General features: G+C 42.4%; 1 long non-coding RNA gene across 3 annotated transcripts; it reads right to left on the bottom strand.

The window, feature by feature from the left end:
• Window positions 1–206: 206 nt before the first annotated feature.
• Window positions 207–23,172, bottom strand: LOC138744028 (uncharacterized). 3 transcript variants are annotated; one of them, XR_011345210.1, is made up of 5 exons: window positions 22,786–23,172; window positions 21,290–21,585; window positions 19,908–20,147; window positions 15,828–15,925; window positions 207–1,717 (listed from the first exon to the last, which is right to left on the bottom strand). It is a non-coding gene; the product is annotated as an uncharacterized lncRNA (long non-coding RNA). The 3 variants fall into 3 exon arrangements; XR_011345209.1 differs by lacking the exon at window positions 21,290–21,585; XR_011345211.1 differs by lacking the exons at window positions 21,290–21,585; window positions 22,786–23,172 and adding an exon at window positions 21,939–22,647.
• Window positions 23,173–24,709: the final 1,537 nt, after the last annotated feature.

The following is a 24,709-nucleotide window of genomic DNA, read 5'->3' as shown; positions in this document are numbered from 1 at the left end:
ACTGGCTGAAGGGGTGCCAGGTATCAGGCCGAAGGTGCTGGAGGCCTTCTGATCACGTCTCGAGCTCAGTTGGCCGATGGTTGGTGGGGTTTCGGGAGCACTGGAGGCAAACCCATGACTCGGGGCGGGGTGGGGGGGGGGGGCTCTCTTCGGTTTCTCTTTCTCTGACTGTAAGAGGCGCAGGCAATTTCTGATTTTTCACTTTTATTACATGACAATACAATAATTTTGAATCTACAACAATGTTGTGGAAACCAAATCTGTCTCAACCTCACGCCTATTATAAGGCACAATGGTAGATCCATTTGTCAGTTCGTGAGTACAGCTTTAATACAAACATTCCTTTTGATTAGTACTCTGACCACAACCCAAATATTCATTCGCTCCACCAACAGTGTACAATGGCTGCAGGGCGGACCATCTTCAGATTGTACATTTGTCACCCCCTCCCCCTCCCCCCCACTCTGGTTATTCTCAAAGCTTCAGTCCATTTACGTTTAAAGCTAAAATGTAATCCAAATCTAATCAACCAAGGCTCATGGGAGCACAACCAAGATGGACCATTGACCAACGTGAGCGTAATCTGACCCGCTCATGGTCTATCTTAACCAAACCCAACCCAATCACTGCCATTACAATTTAGCCCAACCTACCTACTCATGGCCGATCCAAACCAAACTCAACCCAACCAGAATCGATCAAAACCCAACTCCAACTACAGGCAGTCCTCAACATTTGACGTAATCGGGACAGGAAGATTGGTTGTAACTCAGGTTGGTTGTAAGTCAGGGAACAGGGACCTCGGGCTGCCGCTGGGAGTGGGGACCACTGTATACAGTACTCTTAATACAAAATATGTCAATTAAACCTGTAGTGGCACCCAAAAATAAAGATCATTAATATAAAATGATTAATAATAAATATAAGGAAGCTGATATTTATCCAGTGAGGGATTCAGTAGACAGTTCTTTATTTATTTAATTTAGGCAGACCCTACCAGCTCACGAGCCTGAGCTGCCCCAATACACCCAACGAACCCCTGTACATTTTAAAGGATGGGAGAAAACCAGACCACCTGGAGGAAACGGATGGAGACACGGAGAGAACCTACAAACTCCTTACAGACAGTGTTCCACTTTGGCAGGAAGTGCTCCTTGTTAAGCTCACATATATTGAGTAGAACACAACAGGCAACAATAACGTCTGAAACAACAGTGATACAAATATCGAGGTGCTTGGCCAGGCACCGAAAGCATTGCTGAACTGAATTGTTTGTTAAAGGCTCACTGCCGTTGATTGAGTATGTGGAACCCTTTACAGCCACTTCCTGAGGGGAGAAGCTGGGTCTCAGTCTTGATGCACTCCGTTAACTATTTTGGATTTCTGCAGATTTAGAAGAACTTTCACAAACTCACAGTCCACAAATGTTTTTCAGTGCATGCCTTACAATATCTGGAAATTGCCAAATCCTTTCATCTATCATAACTTCTTTCAGAAGTAGTTTTGTAACATATCATTGTCGTACAGGGACACACGCCATCATGGTAAAACAATTTATTGCGTGAACCACACAAAGAGAATGGTCGGAAGAGGGTTCACATTCACCACACATGGGAAGAGGTACCCGCCTGCTCTTTGGCTTTTCTGTGTGGGTGGGTTGGCAAGCACTCGAGCATCATGCGTGTGGCCGGGCCAACCCACGTACACATCTGTGAAGCTGAAAAACAGAAAAGCGGAGTGTTTAGATGGGCAAATGAGACACATTAAGTAATAAAGACAGAAGTGTGACTAAGGACTTAACCTTGGTCAACAACAGCTCGAAGAACAATTGAGTACCACCCTTTCCGATTGAAGGAGATGCGTCGCCATGGGGGGGGGGGGGGGGAGATGATGGGAATATGTGTGCCGTCTATGGCACCAATACAGATTGGATACTCCTGTCAACTGTCTCCTGGAGGCGATAACCACTTGACAGTCCGACAAAACATTTAGAGAGAGCCTTCCTCAAAGCTCCAGTAACGTGGCATACCACCACACACACCAAGGCGATACCAACATCAAAATTACAACTGATGGATCGATATTCACATGGGGTAGGGATACCAACACAAAGCAACAGCCAGTCTAAGCCAAGGTTCCCGAGGCTGCTGCCAGTTTGTTGTCTTGCGCCTCAGGTGAGGCTCAATCAGTTCCAAGTGTTTCTTGAAATATAAAAGTGACTCTGTCACTTATCGTCATCAAAGTTGTTGAGGACATTTCATCAGAACACGTGCCGCTGTGGTCTCTCTCACCTGCACATTCTCCTATTGGATACCAGATCAATTTGACTAAGACATATCATACGTCTCCATCTGTAGTGCTTCAGGTCGACATGCCTTTCTGCCCTAAACTACTGCCTGCTTCTCCTGCAGGAACATTTTCCTGATAGCACGAATATGACCTTCACACGATTGGGACATCATATGGTCAAAAAAGGCGATTACGTTGCACAGAAAATGTGCCTGACTCTTTGTAACACCACACCCTGTACTCTGTAACTCACTGTAACTTAGCACCAAGTACTCTGTGACTCTCACTGTAACACCCCACCCTGCTCTATGTGACCCACTGTAACACCGCACCCTGCACTCTGTGACTCTCACTGTAACACCACACCCTACATTTCAGTTTTATTGTTACACAACCTACTCTATTTAAGTTTGGTTTGACTTGCCTGACAGCACGCAATATAAAGCTTTTCACTGTATTTCAATGTACACGGCAATAAACAATTGAATTCTCATGTCTACTTTCGATCTATCACACACCATAAATTTAAATGTCCAAAAATCTGCGATACATTCCTTTAATGTGATAAAACATCCCAAAACTCTTTTCTGGGTGGATGATCAAATAAAATCCGATGTTATTTCACAAAGAGAGAATGCAAACTGTAACTGAACTGTCTGCTCCAGAGGGTCTAGGTTTGGGCTGAACAGGCAAGTCTCTGTGTGGGTAAAAACAGCTTGGGAATAAAGTACTGCACAGAATTCTAATTGAATACATGCATTCATTTAAGGAAAGGTGAATGAAAACTAAGCCATACTCCCCAGAAGATCTAAGTTTGGATATTCCAGTTTAGTGCTGAGTTAGCTGAATACCAGCAATAGAAACATACCAGGTGTCTTTAGGATTTAGGAAGCATTGTTGTGCCAAGGTTCCCAATCCCGAATATAAATCATCAATTCACATATCATGTTAATGGAAGCAGTGGGAGAGCCAGAGTTAGCTACAGTGCCTGTTGCAATCCGATTCCAGCTGGCCAAACATTCTCATGGTTCCTTGGGAAAGGTGCTGGAGAAAGGATGATGCCAGAGCCCATGGGAAGTGGTGAAGAGTAAATGAGGAACCAAGCTCCCCTTCAATTTTTTCAAAGTAGATTTAAGTGGTAAACCTCAAATAAATTGCAGATTTAGGGGTTGGTATTTTGTTCAGTGTTATGTTTAGATCAGATTATTCATGTTGTAAAGCTTCTCATTTTGTTCCTCTGCATTGGGATTGTGTGAGCGTTTTAATAATTCAGTGGTCTTTTCTCACCAGCAAAGATGTGTTGTCATGTCCCACCAACTGTGTTCAACATGAAATGTGACATAAATTGCAGTTGACCAGTAAAATGGTACGAGAATGTAATCTTTCAATTAAGTGTACAGAGGCAATGGCATTCGGGCTTCATGAGAGGTTATTTCTGTTGAGTGCATCTGTGCTAAACGGCAGACCTCAGATACTTATACCCAGAGTCAAAGAGAGCTATACAGAATGAAAACAGACCCTTCAGCCCCATTCAGCATGCTGACCAATTTGTCCATCCAAGCCAGTTCCATTTGCCTGCATTTGGCCTATTTCCAGAGCTTTCCTCACCAAGTGTGTGTCTCATTGCCTTTTAAACATCACGAGTCCCCAGCTCAACAGCTTCCTCTGCCAGCTCATTTCATATGCCCACTACCTTCTGCCCATCACTGCAGTATAGATGGGTGTGAGCTCACATGCCAACCCAATAGGTTCTGCATAATCTTCTACCCAGATTCTTAAACCATCCTGAAATTTCTCAAATGAAAGGGAGTTACTGTTAACTTGGGCAACAGTCAAGAACTAAGTTCTAACCAATTTCCTGCTTCCCTCAGCTTGGGATATTAAACCCAATATACCAAAAACACTTGGATCAAACAGCTCCTTGAAAGGAGTAAAATCCTTTGCAGAATTCTAACCAGAGATATAATCTTGTTTAATGAGAAGTGAATTATATTCCACACCGGGGAATGGGAACAAAATGAGTACACTGGTAAAAGAACTGTACAGAATGAAGAATATTTATGCATCAAGGATCTTTTTGTGCAATTCTAATCTGTATTATATCTTAATATTTGTTCAGATGAGTTTGAAAATGCTGAATGTAGCCATAATGGTAGATTAAAAATGCAATTGTATTGTTTTTGCATACTTTTACCATTAAGTATATACAGCATTTGGAGTGTGGTTGTAATGGTTATACAAAGACTGTAAGATTTTGAGATGCAATTTATTGATCCTTCTAGAACTTGAAACTGGATTATAAAAGGAGCTAAGTTAAAAATAAAGGAGCTGCACAGAGACTTGCTTGCTTGGTTCCTGCCCAGAACTATCATAAATGGATCCTAGTTTTGGAACATAAGAAACTTAGAAAATAAAAGCAGAAGTAGGCCACTCAGCCCATCAAACCTACCCTGCCATTCACTCTGATCAGGGCTGATCTGCCCTTTGTTCATCGTCTCTCTGCATTAGTTCACAATCTGCCTCAATTTCCTGATCATTCAGAAATGTATCTTTAAATACTCCCAGTGATCCATCCTCCTCAAACCTCCAGAGAATTCCAAAGATTCGCCACCCTCTGCAAGAAGGAGTTCCTACGTTTTAAATGATCACCCCTGATCATGTAACTATGTCCTTTCCTTCAAGATCTTCTGGTGGAAAAAGTTTCAAATTTCATTTATCCGATTAGCACTAGCAGTGGCTAGAAAATGTTTAGCTATAATAGCTCATAGAAGCTTGACATGATGGTAGCCAGAAGCCTTGTCCGCTTCAGTCTTCCTAGGAAATGCATTCACTGTTGTGTCTTCCTGACAAGTGAGGAGATGTTGAGTGGCCACGATAGGTCACTAGTTAACTCCAAGGAACTAGGTGCTCTCCAGTCTCAACTACAGAGTTGTTGATGTGTAGCGGAGGGTGGTCATTTATGGTCCTTCTGAAGCCCACGATCATCTCCTTCATCTTGACTACATTGAGACTCAGGTTGTAACTCTCACACCACACCATGAGATTTTCCGCCTCTTCTCTGTAGTGTGACTCATCGTGGTTGATGATGAGGCCAACGACTGTTGTGTCACCCGTAAACTTGATGACCCAGTTGGAGTTGTAGTTGTGCATCGATACACTGATGCTACACTAACCATGTTGCCATGTTCACCTGCTCAAAAAAAAAGATGATAAACATTCTGATTATCAAATTTCAAAATATTATTGGTTCAGAAACTTTTCATATGGATTGGATAGTGACAGACCAGTATTCACTGGTATTGTATCCCATTTTTAAAAAGTGACAGATCGTGCACACTGGTATTGTATTCCAGTATTATACAGTAACACACCTGTACCCACCAGAATTCTACTGCAGTGTTATACAGTGACAAACCTGAACCCACTAGTATTGTATGCCAATATAATATTGTAACAGATCTGTACCCACCAATATTGTACACCAGTGTAATACAGTAACAGATCTGTCCCCACTAGTACTGTACGCCAGTGCAATACAGTTACAGATCTGTACCCACCAATATTGTACACCAGTGTAATACAGTAACAGATCTGTCCCCACTAGTACTGTACGCCAGTGCAATACAGTAACAGATCTGTACCCACCAATATTGTACACCAGTGTAATACAGTAACAGATCTGTCCCCACTAATACTGTACGCCAGTGCAATACAGTATCAGATCTGTACCCACCAATATTGTACACCAGTGTAATATAGTAACAGATCTGTCCCCACTAGTACTGTACGCCAGTGCAATACAGTAACAGACATGTACCCACTAGCATTATATTCCAGTGTTATACTGTAACATGCCTATATGACCAGTATTATATCTCAATGTTATACAGTAATTGACCTGTACCCACCAGTATTGTATCCTAGCAAGGAAAGGGAGTGGGGAGTGGGAGGGAAGGAGACAAAAGGATTATAAAAGAGAATGACAAGGGAAGGGGGTTTCAGGAAACTGGAGAAGTTGATGTTAATGCTGTTCAATTGGAGACTGCCAAGATGGAATATAAATTGCTCCAATTTGTAAGTGGTCTTGATGGAAGAATGGCAGAATTGATGTGGAGCATGCAGATCAGAGGATTCCCAGTACATCTGCTGCCCTTGTCCTTCGTGATCATTAAGGTCGAGGTTTTGGGAGATTGAAAGAGTTGCTGGGGCTTGTAGCTGTAGCACATGTTGCATATGGTACTCACTGCAGCCACTGAACTCCAGTGGTGGAGTGATTGGGCATGTACAGTGGTGGGTGGGTGCTAATCAAGCAGTCTGCCTTGTCCTGGATGGTGCTGAGCTCTGTGGCAGTGTCTGTCACTGTCTAGACAAGTACAGAGTATTTCAAACCATTCATTATGCTCATTGAATATGGAGGAAAGTTAATGAGATGTCAGGAAGTGAGTCATTTCCTGAAGGATTCCCAGCCTCTTCACCACAGCTGTCAGGCTCCTGAATGAGCCCCACACTAATGTAACCTTGCTGCCCTTGCATCGTGCAAAATAATCTTTCCTTTCATTGCAATACTGTACTCTGAAAATTGTGCTTGTTACACGGCAGTAAAGGTCGGAGATAACCTGCTATTCTTCTCACAGAAGAACTCTTTTAATTGTACAAGGTATTTTGTGACAAATAATCTGAAATTCAAACTTAAACCTCTAAACTGCTTTTTCATGGCATTTTTGTTTATGATCTTGTCAATAGTATACCCCATAAGGTAGATGGATTACCAGGTGTTAGTAGCGCCATTGACTGTCAGAGAAAGATGGCACTGAATGGCAGAAAAAGATAAGAAGAACTGAAAGACTTCCTCCTGTTGCCATGTTGCTGTGTCTGTGAAGAGGGTCATATACAACCTCATAAACACTAGCATGGATTCATTGGACTGAAAGGCCTGTTTCTATGCAGCAAGTACATTGTAATAACTCCCTCCAGCCAAGCTTGACATTGGCAGATATTAAAGTGCAAGAGCAGAAAGCTGCGGTCAATTCCATGACAAGCGGATTCCATGTGGCAGACTTCCATGCCCGTTGACCAGCTGCTTTGCTCTGTGCTATACTCTAGTATGTTCCTCTCCAACTAATGACTTCACTTTATGAAGTAAGTGCCAGAATGTTCTTCGTTCATTTGATTTATCATCCATTAACAAAGATAATTCATTTTTTAAAATCTGTAATGAATTTATCTGTAGGCTCTGATATGACAGTGAAACAGCTATCATACTGGACTAGTGATTCATAAGATCTTAGAGTTTTACAGCAGGGAAACAGGCCCTATAGCCCAACTTCTCCCTGCAAACCAAGTTACCTACCTAAGCTAGGATCACTTACCTGCTTTTGGCCAATATCTCTCTAAACCCTTGCTCACCATGTACCTGCCTAAATGTCTTATAATTGCTGTAATTATACCTGCTTCTTCCACTTCTTCTGGCAGTTTGATCCACACACTCACCATCCTCAAGTCCCTTTTAAATCTTTTCTCTCTCTCTCTCTCTCCCTCCTTAAATCGATATCTTCCAGTTTTAGACTCTCCTACTCTGGGAAAAAGACAATGACTATTTGCCTTATCTATGCTTCTCTTGATGACTGAAATATTAATTATAATTACAGGAATTCAAATTCCATTCACGGTAATATCCCCGGAATCTGGCACCTATGGGGTTTGGTCGATGCCAGATAAGTGAATTTTTCGGTTGCTTAAGATAGCATGATGCATGATTGGTGAATTGGCCACTAGGGGTGCTATTTTTAAACGTTCTGGAAAATAGTCAATCTGCATTTTTATTAAAAATAGAAGATCTAAATTAAGGAAGCAAAGCTAATGTGAATGTACCAGCAATCTCTGGCAGTAACCTGGTAATTTTATGCTGCAACATATTTAAGTTTCCATGGCACCCTGGAGTCATAGGTCAATTGTAAAATATTCTGCTTTATTAGGATCATAAATATTTGTTGTTTGATTTGCTGCAAGATGACTGCGAAATTATGTCTTCCATGCCCACCCACCACCCCAGAAATCCAGAAGCAAGCATGCACAATATTTTTACCCCATGAAATGTCTTGCTGGTTTAAACAAAGACATCTTTTATGAGTTCAAATGAGCACATTGATTTCTCAGGATAGCAGAGCCTTTAGATCATTTTACAGAGTGTGTCATTTGGAAAATGAAGCGGCGTAAGTTGTTTCCTTAATTGTGCGTTACAGAACTGTGCGACGAATATATATACAGTTTTACATTTTTAAAAATGTTGACATACAGCACAGTAACAGGGCATTTCGGCCCACGAGTCTGTGCCGCCCAATTAACCCACAGTATGCTTTGAATGGTGGGAGGCAACTGGAACCCCCGGAGAAAACCCACACAGACACAGGGAGAACGTACAAAGAACCTACATACAGGGCAGGATTCGAACCGCGGTCCCGATCGCTGGCGCTGTAGCAGCGTTGCACTAACTACTACGCCAACTGTGCCATCCCTTTCCATATTTCTAAACCAAATTTTAATAAAGACATAAATAATTTGACAGAAAGATTGACACTTTTATTTTTGTGGTAACCAATAGTTTGCATTTCTGGGTCCGTGACATAACAGGCAACTTCTAATACTTAACTGGCTCATCAATAAGATCCCTCGTCCAATAGCAGGCTGATGCTTTTTTTTCTCTGTCTGCTTTGATGACGCAGAAATGCTCCTGAACGTAAGCAGAACAGGCCTTGTCTCCTAGTAACCAACACTCAGGAGTCTGGCAAATCAAATCATCTTTTTTTCTCTCTCAGTTAGTTTGAAAGATCATCAAGCTATAAAGCTACACAAAGAGCTCTGAAACCATGTGATCTTTTAGGGAGATGCTTCTTTGTATTCACTTCTGTTTGAAGATAACAAACAGGGCCAAGACTGACCTGGATTTTGGAAGCTGGACTGAAACATCAGCCATCCCTTTGCCTCCACAGACATTGCTTGGCTCACCGAGTTCGTCCATTAGTTTGTTGCCTGCTGCAGGGATGACCCATTCAGCCTGCTCTGCTGTTCAGTAAATGTTACCATGAACTTGTAGCTACTTTTCCACCCAATGTGAACATAAAATACAGAAAAGGCTCTTTGGCCCATTATATCGGTGGTAACTGATGTAAATCTAAATACATCCCATTTGCCTACACGATCTCCAGCCATCTTTTCCCACCCATTTATGTCTATCTAATGTCCAGTCAACACTGATATTGCAACACCTCCTTTGACAGCACATGGCAGATACCCACAACTCTGTGCAAATCAATCTTGCCCTCATAAATCTCCTTACACTTTTCTCCTTCTCATCTTAAAGCTCATCTTTAACACCTACCTGTGAAGTCCTTTTACGCATTCTTCAAAGTTTTTGCAAAGGATCTTGGAGCCTGGACTGCCTGGCTTGAGCAGAGCTCTGGCATTTTAAATGAGATCTCCTTCTCATCTTAATTTCGTATTCGAAATTACCACCTTGGGAAAAAGACTCTGAGTATCTACCCTATTTAAATCCTTGATAGATTTTGTTGGTTATCGTAGTGCCATTTACTGCACCAGCGACCCGGGTTCAAATCCACTGCTGTCTATGAGGAGTTTGTACTGTGATGGATTATGTTATATTTTACATTGTATATAGATATGTTTTAAAGGAGATAAATTTTGGGATTTTTTTTAGTTAGGTCATAAAACGATACAAACGCTTAACAACACAGATCTCACTTAAAATGCCAGAGCTCTGCTCAAGCCAGGCAGTCCAGGCTCCAAGATCCTTTGCAAAAACTTTGAAGAATGCGTAAAAGGACTTCACAGGTAGGTGTTAATTGGACATGCTGTGGAGTAATAGAAAGTAACAAATGAATGGACTCAGAAGATTGGGTCTGGTGCCGCAGTCTGTCTGAATGCAGTTGCTGCTCTAAGAAGGTCATGTGGTTTTCTCTGAGATAGCGAGAGAGAGAGAGAGAGAGAGAGAGAGAGAGAGAGAGAGAGAGAGAGAGAGAGAGAGAGAGAGAGAATTCAGTTCTACAGTTCAGCAACTGGGACTGGAACATGACAAGCTGGCAAGCTTGTGGAAAGACCCCAAATTGAAGACGGGTTGTGAGTTCTTAGTTCAGTCTGTTCAAAGCCCTTGTAGTCCATGCAAGAGGAGATTGCTGGCTGTTTAATGTTTCACCTGAAATAAAGGAAACAGAAAAGGAACTCTGTGGTGACCTGAAAGAAAGATGTTATCATCTGGAAAACACTGATGGAGAAAGTTTCTTCGGCAAGACACTGAAGTACCTGATCGGAAGGAATCAGTTTGTGTCCAACGAGCAACAAATCTCCCTCTGAAAACTGACAAGAACCTTCCTGAGCGGTAACTATTTACCTTTCAAACACCAAAGCCTGATGAAATTCATAAATGTTAAATTCTGTGCACAGTATAAGAATTGCTTAATACCCATGAACTTGAAGGAGTGACTGTGAATTAAAGAACTTTTCTGAACATATACACACATACATATATGTGTGCTTAGGTTAAGTTAAGTTAATAGTAATAAGTTAGAGTTTGATCCTGTTTTAATTTTTAAAGATAATTAAAAGCAATTTTTGTTTAAATAACCATTTGTCTTGGTGAATTTCTATTGCTGCTGGGTTTTGGGGTCCTCTGAGACAGTACGTTCCCCTTGTGTCTAAGTAGGTTTCTTCCAGGTGTTTCTGTTTCCTCCCACTTTCCAAAGATGTATGAGGTTAGTAGGTTCATTGGTCACATGGATGTAATTTGTCAGCGCAAGTTTGTGGGCTGGCAGGGCCTGTATCTCTAAATTAAAATTAAATCAATTGAACTTGAAATTTAAATTTAAAGAATGTAAAGACTTCTATTAGGTTTGCATTCCATCAGTATTCTAAATTCTACTATTCTCATTCTCAATTATAAAATAAGAAAATGCTGTTCGAGCAAATGAGAAGCAAGAACATAATAAAATGGAAGCAGGAGTTGGCCATCAGTTTGCCCCACTGTTCAGCATGATCATCACTGACCACTTCTGTGCCAGTTTCTGATAGAACCTCAGAGCTGAGAAAGAAACAAGTTGTTTGAGTAGCGAAGAAAGTGCTGGAGGGGAATGGTTTGGTACAAAGGGGCTGACAGAGGAAATAATGTGCCTATCATCAGCAGGTTCGGTGGCTAAATGTCTAGGGAATTAAACAAGAAAACTTGCAGATACTGGGGTCAAGTGCAGTAAAGAAACGTGCTGGAGAAACTCAGCAAGTCAAACAGCATCCACAGGAAGGAATGGATGACCTTGGGGTCCAAATCCATACATCTCGCAAGGTTACAGCACAGGTTGATAGGATAGCTAAGAAGGCCTATGGGATGCTGGGCTTCATTAATCGGGGGATTGAGTTCAAGAGTCGAGAGATCACGTTACATCTCTACAAATCTCTGGTGAGATTACACATAGAATATTGTGCTCAGTTCTGCTCAGCTCATTAAAGAAGGATGTGGAAATTGTAGAGCGCGTCGAAAGAACCAAAGACTTGTTGATCCAAACCAAGGCTTTTATTAACTAAAAGACTGGAGCATAGTCGACCAGCCCAGAATGACCTGGTCTGGCTAGGAGCAATCCTTTAAGACCTGCCAGTAGGTGTGGCTACACTCGCAGCCAATCAGTCATCCTACACTACAATCTGTACATATACACATTGGTGATAGAATCTGTACTATCACAGAAACTATGGAGTAGATGCAGAGGTGATTTACCAGGATGTTGCTTGGATTGGAAAATAAGTCTTTTTTTTCCTTTGGAGCAAAGATGGATGAGAGGTGGCTTAATAGAAGAAGAAGAAGAGAAGAAGATAAGGTAAACAGCCAGCATCTTTTTTACCAAGGCGGGAGTAGCAAACACCAGAGGATATCTGTACATAGTGAAGGAAGAAAAATTTAGGGGAGATATCAGGGGTACATTTTTTATGCAGAGAGTTATGGGTGCTTGTAATGCCTTGCTCGGGGTGGTGATGGAGGCTGGAACAATAGGGGATTTAAAAGAGACAGAGGCATGGGGAAAGTTTCTTTGGCAAGACACTGAAGTAGCTGATCGGAAGGAATCAGTTTGTGTCCAACAAGCAACAAATCTCCCTCTGAAAACCGACAAGAACCTTCCTGAGCAGTAACTATTTATCTTTCAAACACCAAAGCCTGGTGAAATTCATAAATGTAAAATTCTGTGCACAGTATAAGAAAATGAGAGGTTATGAGGTAGAAAGGGTTTAGTTTTATTTGGTAGGGATATACACATAGGCACAACATCGAGGGCCAAAGGGCCTGTACTGAGCTGTAAGATTTCAGGCCTGACTCTTCATCATCCCTGAAACACTTTTGTGCATAGCAAGTCTGGGGAAAATTGTTTAGGAAAACAGATGTGGTGCAGATACTGGAAGATACCAAGAAAGAGAAGCTCGGGGCACTCTGCGAGCCAGCAGGCAGCATCCATGGAGAGAAATGCTCAGTCCGCATTTTGGGTCAGGATCCTTTATTGAGCCTAAACCATGAAGGCTAGATAGGGAGCATATAAAGGGTGGGGAGGGTGAATTGCTTGAGGGGGCAGAGGTAATAGGATACTGGACAAATGAAGGTAAGCGATATGGAGGATCAGGTAGGGAGTGGGAAAACTGGGGAGCTCTGAGAGAAGACTGGGGACAGGAGCACGCAAAGGGTAGATGGAACCAGTGGAGCCAGTGGGGAGTTATACTAGGCTTACTGTTTCATTCCCAGCAGGGCAAAACTAACAGGTGAAAGGGAAGAAGAAATCAACTTAACCCAATAAGTAACAGTGCTCCTCCTCCCAGACCAAGATAGATGGGCCACACGTAAAAATTTGTCCTCTAGTTCTTAATCCTCCTATCTGAATAATCAACGTTTCAATCCATCTCTGAATACGTGTTGCTTCAATGAAATCATGAATCGAATTGGATAACATTTTCAACACAAAATAAAAAGCCATTGGGCCTCTGCCACTTGGAAGGAAGCTACACAACCTCCAGCATTGAGTCGGTATTAGCCCTGTAGGTCATCGCTGTTCAAGTCCACAACCAAGCACTGTTTAAATTCTGCGCCTACCATCCTTTCAAGGTGAGTTGAAACCCCCCCCTCCCCCACCCCACCAGACGAGGTGAATGGGCCTGGTTTTTGAAACTCATGATGTAGGACGCAGCCCCAAAATGTTGACTTCCTGAGGTTGTTGTGGGACCTGCTGAGTTTCTCCAGCACTTTTATATTTTGCTCTTGACCCCAGCATCTACAGGTTGTCTTGTTTATCTCCATTAGGCTGCTCCACTGTGAAATCCCCTTGAGGGATGCCTACGCTGAAGAAGTTCTCCTCTTAGTGTGGAGCTCTGTGAGAGCTTCTCTCATGACTCAACCCCTCTGTTATCCCCACTGCTTTCCTCCCCCTTCCAACCCACCCTCCCACCACCATGAAAGGCATAGATAAGGTGGATCGTCATCATATTTTTCCCAGAGTATGTGAATCCAAAGCTCGGGGGCTTTGATTTAAAGTGAGAGGGGAAAGACTAAAAGAGTGATGAGGTTCACCTTCTTCACATAGAAGACGGTGGGGATCTGGAATGAACTGTCAGAGGGAGTGGTAGAGATGAGCAAAATTGTAATGTTTAAAAGGCTTTTAGACAGGGACGTGGATAGAGTGATTTTGGCTGAGAAATGGGACTTGCTTGGGTAGACAAATTGGAGGGCATGAATAGGTTGGACTGAAGGGCCTGTTTCCATGGTCTAAAGCAGTGGTTCTCAACCATTTTCTTTCTACTCCCATTCCACTTTAAGTAATCCCTATGCCATCGATGCTTTGTGATTAGTAAGGGATTGCTTAAGGTGGGATGTGAGTGGGAAGGGAAGGTTGAGAATCACTGCTCTAGACCCAATTGTTTCTGAAATACTTTGCTTGAGAAAAATTGTCATTGGCCCATTTCCTTTGGAGTTGTGAAACCGTGCACATAACGAGTCAATGAGGTACGATGAGAACAGCGGTTTTCAAACTTTTTATTTTGACCCACATACCTCCTTAAGAACATAAAATCATCATTAATATCTGCAATATACAATCTGCAAGGATTAACTGACCTTTAGTGAAACCAAGAATCACAAGTTGTTTTCTTGAATATTGACATGAATATAAAGAAAATTAAGTGTAGAAATAGTCTTATTTATGCTGTTTTATTCAGTTGAGTGTTTGCAGGATTTGTGCAGTTTAGAGGAGATCCAGTCTTTGTCACCCTCTGTCAGATACCAGAGGTAATTGTATGTCTAAGACAATTCCAGTCAAATGTTGTTGTGCAATCTCAGGCTCCAGTGACTGAATTTAAACAGCTCAATCACTACACATTGTGAAACCCAAGTAATCTCTTGGAGAAACCCCTAAATAAAAGCATAATGTCACACAATAAGGTAGGTTCATTCTACAGTACAAAGTTAGGCTGCTTTTATAAAGCCTCCCAACAACACTTGGTATTTCAATACATCGGTATTTCACACCGATTCAGTAACAGAATGCTGAGAGTGAACATAATCATTTCACAAATGGCTCAAGTTTCTCTTTATACTGATAAAATATCAAACTGTCTTAAAACTAGCAGATCACTTAACCTTCCTAGCTGGTCTTATATGGCAATTTCAACTGACTGGGTTGCCTCTGAGGCAGAAGACTGTGAATGGGTTCAATGTCGAGCATATAAATTGAGCTGACCCTCCAGTGGAGTTCCGAGAGAGTGTGGTATTATTGGAGATGTCACATGTCAGAAGAGGTGTCAGAATAAGGACTTGCCGATTCTAGCAGGTGAATGTAAATGAGTTCATTTCTGCAATTTCAAGAACGTGGAACATATAGTCCAGCACAGGAAGATGCACTGAACACGATGCCAAATTAGACTCAAACTCTTCTGCCTGTTCATGAGCCATGCCCTCCATTCCTTCCAGATTCATAACCCCATCTAAAATTCTCAATTGCTACTATTGTATCTGCTTCCACCACTACTGCTGACAGCCCATACCTGTCACCCACCACCCTCTGTGTAAAATTATGGGTCCTGCGCTTCTCCTTGAAACATTCCCCCTCTTATTTTAAATGCTTCTCTGTCAACAGTTGATATTTTGATCATGGGAAAAAAGATTCCAGCTGACTACCCTATCAATCCTTCTTATGATTTTATAACCTCTCACGTCACTTCCCTGCCAACAGAGAAAACAACCAGGTTTGTCCAAACTCTCCTTTATACGTCACACCCTCTAGTCTAGGAAGCATCCTGTTAAATCTCTTCTGTACCCTTTCCAAAGCCTCCACATTCTTGCTGTAAGAGGGTGATCAGAATTGTGCACAATTCTCCAATTGTAGTCTAACCAAAGTTTTATGCAGCACAATGTGGCTTTTATACTCAATGTCCTGACCAAGAAGGAAAGCATGTCATTTGCCTCCTTTTCCAAAAAACATTTATAACTACAAATTGGATCCTACCATCATACAAAACTGCAAATCCTTGAGGCTGCCGCCGAACACAGGAGACGTCACCTTGGGCACTGTCCCCACAGTCACAGGATTTTACTTAAGGAGGTCTGTGGGTGGAAAGAAAAAGGCTTGAAAACCACTGTTTTAATCGTCCCTCATTGACTCGTTATGTGCACGGTTTCAGAACTCCAAAGGAAATGGGCCAATGACAATTTTTCTCAAGCAAAATATTTCAGTAATAATTGGGTCTAGAGCAGCTTTTCAACCTTTTTTTCCCACTCATATCCCACTTTACTGATCACAGAGCAGCAATGGCATAGGGATGGCTTAAGGTGGCATGTGAGTGGAAAGAAAATGTTTGAAAACCACTGGTCTTAAGGAACAGCAAGAGGAGGAAAGTGAAATGAGATTGAACTGAAATCATCACTGGGTCTAAATCCTACACAATGTGCTGGAGAAACGCAGCAGGACACTAGGCGTCCATGGAATGTAAAGGGTGACCAATGTTTCCGGGCTGGTCAAAGAGGAAACTTTTACACACCGAGAGTGGTGAGAGTGTGGAATGAGCAGCTAGGCTCAATTTTGACATTAAATAAAAGTCTAGAATGATACTGGGATGGGAGGAGCATGGAGGGTTACGGTCCCGGGGCAGGTCAATGAGAATAGGTCAGTGGTTCTCAACCTTTTTCGGTCTAAAGCCCACCTAGGTTCTGGCCTAACATGCCATGGCACAGAGGTAATGACTAAGCAATATTTTTAAGTCAAAAGCAGCTCTGTAAGAAACACATCTTTAGATAAAGTATTTAACATTTTTAAAAAACAGAAAGCAAAGCAAGCATACACTGAACATAAAAACTCCCAATCAAAATCAAAGCTCAAGCCACTTAATGAGACCCCTGCTATTAAAGTTTCTTCACCAGTTTCCACAACCTTGGTTCTGTTGTAGATAATGCATATCTGAGGTCTGCCTCCACTTCAATGCAGTTTCGTGCCTTTGTCTTCAACTGCAGCAAGTTCGAAAAGCCTGATTCACAAAGATAAGTGGTCACGAAGGGCAGGATCTTTAGAAGACACTCCTTTGCAATGTTAGGAGTGACTATCTGTCATTTTTGGCCAAAATTCAGAGACAGACAAAGTCTCAATCACATCCCTGCATCCAGAATCATTTTAAAGGTCAATGAGTTCATCTTGCAGATCATCAGGGACTTTGTTGACTTTAACAAGAGAGGGGTTCCTCACCAGTGCCGGTCCCTTCTCTGCTGATTTCTGGGAAGTAGTGCAGAGATTCTTCATTGGAGACACCCATTCCATTAACACCTATTGCTGAAAGAGATTCAAACATGACAAAGTTCCCTCCCTCTGCCTCATGGTTCCAGTTTTCAAGCTTTTGCAATAAATACATTGAGAGCATCAACAAACTGGATGATAGTTGAGTCCTTGCCTTGCAGCCTGAGATCCAATTTGTTCAATTGATCAGAAATATCCACAAGGTAAGTAAGGCAAAATACTCAAAGCTTTTGGTTGAAGCAGGTTTCCAGTTCACACTTTTTTTGTGTCTTCAAGAACAACTGCAACTCTTCTCATTGTTCAAACACTTGCACCTCTGTTGATAGCCAACACAGTTTGGTGTAGTAGAGCAGGCTCTGATTCCATATCTTCACACAGTTGTTTGAACAGCCAAATGTTCAAAGCCCCTCTTTTTCACATTGTTCACAGTTTTGATGACATGTCCAAGAACATCTTGAAGAGGGGTTGGAAGGGTTTTAGAAGGAAGAGTGGTCAGAGGCCATCATGGACCAGGCTATTGTTGCTACTTTCTGTGGCCCTCTGCAGTCCTGGGCACTTGAATTACCAAAGCTGGCTGTGATGCAACCAGTCACTATACTTTCCAGAGTACACTTGTAGGGGTCTAAGACATTTTGGTGCTGGATACTTTGGCGCTGGACATTTTGGCCCTCACGCTTTGGCACCGGGCATTTTGGTGCCCACTGTTTGGCACTGGGCATTTTGATGCTGGACATTTTGGCCCACTGCCCCACTCACTGTCTGCTGGCAGACTCAGTCCCACCAGCCATCCTGTGAGAGCCCTGGCGGCTGCCCTGTGACACCCCAGCTAGCGGGGTTGTCAGCGTGTGGCCGGCAGGGCTGTCACAGGGCAGCTAGTGGGGCTGTCACAGGGCAGCCAGTAGGGCTGTCATAGGGCGGCTGGTGAGGCAGTCTCAGGGCGACAGGTAGGGCTGTCAGCATGCGGCCGGCGTTTCAGAAACATTTTAGGATTTATTGCTATACCTATTAAGTAATTACATTATACAAATAAATCTAACCCTCCCCCAGCAAATGTTTCTGAAACACTGCAATGTCAGGGGCTGCCAGACCAGTGTCAAACTGTGGATGCCAAAATGTCACAATGGCTACAAAAGTCTTTTATTTCACCAAAATGTCCAGTGCCAAAATGTCCAATTCTGCACTTTGAAGGTACATTTAATGACATGACAAGCCTCAAATTTCTTAGTAAGAAGAAGTGGTGGGTTGTCTTCTTCACTGTTGTGTCCATGTGCTGGTCCAGAAGAGGTTCTCCAATATGTGGACTCCCAGGAACTTGAAGGTATTAACCCTCTCCTTCTCCATATGGTCCCTCCCCCTTCAATTCTTAAAATCCTCAATTACCTTCTGGTTGATGTTGAGAGCAAGATTGTTGTTCTGACCAACCACCCAACCAGTTCTACAGCCTCCATCCTGCCTTCCAACTCATCATTTCTCACCCATTTCAACTATAATGGGCAAGTTAAGAGAACAAGTTGAAGGGATGTACTGAAATAAGGAGGGGGGCAATGGTCTTGGAAAAAAATTGCTTTTCTGGGAGCTGACAAGGACTCAATGGGCTGGATAGCCTGTTTGGTATTGCAGTGAGGAGGTAACATAATGATTCATCATGGAACAACTGAGAAATACAGTGATGGCAACTCAGATAGGGAGGCAGCTCAGATTTCTAGACATTTAGTAGATTATCATGAGGTCATTTGTATGGTTGTTATTAACGTGGACAATAAACAGTACTTGTAAATCATTAACCACATGGATCCAATTTGAGATGGAGCAGAATATTCTTGAACTGCAAATTATTACATCCTGATAACTGAAAATTTTCTTCATACTCTGGCTATTCAGTAATTCCAAGGACTATGTCCAAGGGCAGCAGGATTGGCGTCAAGGTTAGTGCAATGCCTTTACAGCACCAGCGATAGGGACAGGGGTTGGAATCCCACACTGTCTGTAGAGTTTGAAACTTCTCCCCATGTATGCATGGACTTTCCCCGAAGGCTCCATTTTCGTCCCACTACTCAAAACATACTGGGGGTGTAGGTTAATTGTGTGTAATTGGGCGGCAAGGACTCATGGGCCAAAATGGCCTGTTACCATGCTATATGTCTAACTTTAAATTCAAATGGCACCCTGACCCAGTACGGCAAGCCAGTTTGACTCATTTGGTGAGTTATGGATTGACGATTCAGATAATTTACACTGATATTTCTCCGATCGACATTTTAAGCAACTATTTTCTCTCATCAGAGAAGTGCCAAGGCTGTAGGTGCTGGATTCTCGAGCAAACAATGAGCAGCCTGAGGGACTTAGTGGGTCAGGCAGCATCCATGGAGAGAAACGGACTCACCCTTGGTGGCCACCTCCATCCAAAACAAACTTTGCTGGAGGAACTCAGTGGGTCGACCTGCATCAGTGGGAGAAAAGGACTGCTCAATGTTTCGAGCTGAAACTCTCTGTGTGACTCATTTAGTAGCAGATGAACTGAAGTCATTTTACAGTTCTAAAAGTAACCCAAATTAGGGCAGGATCTCTAATTGTATTTTGCTGCGGAAAGTACAAAGTGATGTTGCTTTAATGTCCTGTTGAAAAATCCTTCGCCTTGTCTTCCATGAATCATGAACAGAGAGCTAAAATGCTCGTGAACAATGGTGTGATGAATTACAAGGAGCAAGTGCATCAGTTAGCCAGCACATAGATCATCTGAGCAAAGATAAGGAGGGAGCATAATGTGCCTTTGGTGGGAGGTCAATAATGGTAGATATTTACCTTGATGAAGGGCTCAAGCCCAAATACGTATCTTTATCTTTGCTATAAAGGACACCGTTTGACCTGCTGAGATTCTCCAGCATTGTGTTTTTACTAGATATTCCTTGCATTGGGCTGATCAGGTTCTGACATCAGTGATCAATGAATTTCTCTGGGCATACATCATCTGCCTGTGCAGTACTAATGGCTTTGGGTTGTCATTCAAGTCCCTCCTCTTCCTTCTTGTTTTACAAGGAAAACCTACAAAGAAATGGGAAAATATTACCTTAACCCCATGACAAATGACCAGAACTAGCATTCTTTCCCATGATGAGGACAAAGCAAAGAGCTTCTCCATCTTTCTCCAAAACGTTACATTTCATCATGACGTTGTGCTGCGTATCTGGTATGACTGTATGGTAGAGGGAAAGCTATGTTGTTCGAAGAAGAACATCTCTGATGATCTGAGATGGAAATCCTCATCCTGGGTGTAGATGCGATGGAGACAGAGGAATGGAATTCTTACAGGGGCCAGGGTGGGAAGGGGTGTAGTCAAGGTAGCTGTGGGAGTTGATGGGTTTATAGAAGAATGGTCCTCTTTCTTCAAACAATGTACCTTTCCCTTCACCGCCATCAATTCAGTGCTCACCCGCATATCCTCTATTTCCTACACATCTGCCCTGGTCCCCTTGCCCCCATGTGCAACAAGGACATGATTCCTCTTGTCCTCACTTACCATCCCTCCAGCTTCTGGATCCAACACATCCTCCACCGTCATTTCTGCCACCTACTATGTAACCCCCACCACTAGACACATAATCCCTTCTCCACCTTCCACAGGGACAACTCCCTCCGTGACTCCCTTGTCCACTCCTCCCTTCCCACCAATCATCCCCTTGGGACCTACACCTGTTACCGCTGGAGATGCTCCACCTGTGCCCACATCTCTTCCTTCAGCACCATTCAGGGCCCCAAACAGTCCTTCCAAGTGAAACAACATTTCACTCGTAATTTCATCTACTACATCTGGTGCTCCTCTACATCAGAGAGACTGGAAACAGACTGGGAGATCACTTTGTTGATCACCTCAGCTCTGTCTGTGGCAATAACATAGATCTCTCAGAGGCCACCCATTTAAATTCTCCATCCTATTCCCTTGCTGGCATATCTGTCCATGGTTTTATGCATTGCCAGGCTGAGACCACCCACAAATTGGAGGAACAGCATGACTTTGCACCCTCCAACTGGATGGTATTAATATCGACCTCTAGCTTTCATTAAACCCCACCACCACCCCACTTCTTCCCCCTGTTGCCTTCCCACAGCTCTGTCTCTCCCTTATATCTCCTTTCGCACAAACATGATAAATCTTTACCTCATCCCTTATCATAACTAATTAATACCTTTTGCTGATCTGGATTCCTCCCCCAGTTGCATTGTCTGAATCCTGGGACTTTCTGAGGTTTCCTGCTTCTGGCTCATTCTGCTTATTCCTTGAAGTAGGTCTTAGGCCCGAAATGTCGGCAATATATCTTTGTCTTCTATGTGTGGTGATACGAATATGTAACTGCCGATGGATAGCTGGCCCATCCGCTGGTGACTCGCTTCCTGGTAACTCCTCCTCTTGTGGCCTGGAATAAAGGTTGACCTCCTTCTCCCTGTCCTCAGTCAAGCACTTGGAATCAGGCCAGCGACAAGTCTAAAGTATAAAAAAGCCCATTGTTCCTCAATCTACGGCTTTGGAGTTATTGATAGAGCCTATCAATGTGGACGCTGAAAAGACCGGCTGGGTTCCTCCAGCATTTCGGTTTGTTTTTACTACAATTACAGCATCTGCAGACTCTCATTTTTCACTCAAGAGTATAAATGATTTCAACAATAAGCTGCAATTAATAAATACTATTGTTACCTTAAATCGCTAACACCTTGTACACCCAATATAATTTAGCGACCAAAGACATCAATAATGAAAATATTGCTGTATGAAAATAAATGATTCAAAGACATTACTTGGTACCATTACTTGGTACAATGTTGTACTTCAATACGCACCTGTACATGAGACACTTCCTCTTAGTTTGTGCAATCAAGCTACTGGAAATTTCAAAGACAAGCAATGATGTTTACGGAAGCAATTTTTAACTTTTCCTGTAATTGATCTTCTGCTGAGATATTGTTGCCATTTCTCATTTTTCTGTGAACATAATTCATTGTCTGCAAACATGGAGTACATTTCCAGTAGCTTGCTCCACAGAGGTTCTCACTCATCCACCTTCCCAGCTCTCCCTATCTCTGCAACTTCCTCCAGAGGTACATCTGTGCCTTCCCTCCACCCTGACTACCTGCTCTTCCCAAGTTTCCTTTGTCCTTAAGTCCGAGGTCAAACTTTCAGCAGACTTGTGCCTAAATTCTAGCCATTTCTTCCCAAATATGTTTTCTTCCTCCTCTGATTCATTCTATAACACTTCTTTGACTAGCTTTATTTGCCTTATGAAAGGGTGGTAATAGTGATACAGCATTTAGTGCTGTCCTCCAGACCTCTAGTCATCCAGGTTTGATCCTGACCCTTGATACTGTCTCAGTGGAGTTTGCACACTGCCCTGTGATCATATGGGTTTCTCTGGGTTGCTCTGGTTTCTTCCCAAATCCCAAAGATGTGCTGTAGATTAACGCCACTGTAAATGAACAGTGTAATGCATTGTTTTAATTGTACTTGCTTCTATAACTTGTACTCCTTCTTGTAGCACTGCACCATGACTCAGCAGCATCCCTGTTTTATTATTTTACTTCCTACTTAAGTACAGGTTGACTTGCCTGAATTGCACGAAAATAAATGCTTTTCACGGTATCTCGGTAACTAATAAATAGAAGCATGAGTGGGCTATGTGGCCTGTCAAACCTGCTCTTCCTTTCAATGAGATCATGGCTAAACTGGCCATGGAAGAATCTGTAATCCATCAGGTCAGTCATCCACTCCAGAGCCAATGGTCTACTCCAGTCAGTAATCAATGAGAAGAATCAGTTATCCATTCCAGAGTCAATGGGAAGAATCATTAGTCCAGTCCAGAGTCAGTAATCAATCAAAAGAATCGGTAGCCCATTCCAGAATCAGCAATCCATTCCAGAACCAATCATCCATTCCAGTTAATCATCCATTCCAGAACCAATCATCCATTCCAGTTAATCATCCATTCCAGAACCAATCATCCATTCCAGTTAATCATCCATTCCAGAACCAATCATCCATTCCAGTTAATCATCCATTCCAGAACCAATCATCCATTCCAGTTAATCATCCATTCCAGAACCAATCATCCATTCCAGTTAATCATCCATTCCAGAACCAATCATCCATTCCAGTTAATCATCCATTCCAGAACCAATCATCCATTCCAGTTAATCATCCATTCCAGAACCAATCATCCATTCCAGTTAATCATCCATTCCAGAACCAATCATCCATTCCAGTTAATCATCCATTCCAGAACCAATCATCCATTCCAGTTAATCATCCATTCCAGAACCAATCATCCATTCCAGTTAATCATCCATTCCAGAACCAATCATCCATTCCAGTTAATCATCCATTCCAGAACCAATCATCCATTCCAGTTAATCATCCATTCCAGAACCAATCATCCATTCCAGTTAATCATCCATTCCAGAACCAATCATCCATTCCAGTTAATCATCCATTCCAGAACCAATCATCCATTCCAGTTAATCATCCATTCCAGAACCAATCATCCATTCCAGTTAATCATCCATTCCAGAACCAATCATCCATTCCAGTTAATCATCCATTCCAGAACCAATCATCCATTCCAGTTAATCATCCATTCCAGAATCAATCATCCATTCCAGTTAATCATCCATTCCAGAACCAATCATCCATTCCAGTTAATCATCCATTCCAGAACCAATCATCCATTCCAGTTAATCATCCATTCCAGAACCAATCATCCATTCCAGTTAATCATCCATTCCAGAATCAGTAATCTATTCCAAAGCCCGCAGTCTGTTTATGTTATCCATTCCATAATTAGTCGTCCATTCCAGTCAGTAACAATCCCTTCCAGAGTTATGAGTATATTCCAAAGTCAGTAAGCCACTCCAGAGTCACATGGCCATCCCAGAATCGGTCATCCATTCCAGAGTCAGTAATCCTTTCTGAAGCAGCAGAAAGTTGAGACGGAGTTGATGGAGATTTGTCTGAACTGCATTCACCACCTTCTACAGCTTCTTGCCAATCTTGATGCATCCAGCAAGGATATTTTCAATGGTGGGAGGTGAGAAGGTTCAGCAGTTGTTCATTTCATCCAACACCTTCTGAAGCAGTTTAATAACATTTTGATGGGCTTGAATGAAACCATTCTGGGTAATACCCAGGGGTAAACTCTCATGCCACAAAACAATATATTTTCATCTCTCTCTGGAGACTAAAACTCAAAATAGATTTAGACAAGACTGACAGACCTCATCATATCCTGTACCTTGTGCTCTACCATTCATCATCTGTTACATTTATACTCATAATGGAACAGATGCTGGTGTGAAATAGAATGTTTGAAAACCACAATCTTTTGTTGTTGACGTGAAAATTTTCTACATATCGTATGTGGTGACTTAAAGATCTCCCACCACCCAGGCCACGCCCTCTTCACTCTGCTACCATCGGGGAAATGGTACAGGAGCTTACAGATGAGCACTCAGCGGCACAAGGACAGCTTCTTCCCCGCTGCCGTCAATAATCAATGATCCAAAGACACGGCCTCACTTTTCGTGCACTTTTTATTGTTGTCATTCTTTTAATTTTTATGGTA

The sequence above is a fragment of the Narcine bancroftii genome, chromosome 10, assembly GCF_036971445.1.
Source record: "Narcine bancroftii isolate sNarBan1 chromosome 10, sNarBan1.hap1, whole genome shotgun sequence".
Taxonomy (NCBI): Eukaryota; Metazoa; Chordata; class Chondrichthyes; order Torpediniformes; family Narcinidae; genus Narcine; species Narcine bancroftii.
Note: the sequence above shows the minus strand (reverse complement) of the source record. Positions and strands in the feature narration are given on the sequence as shown.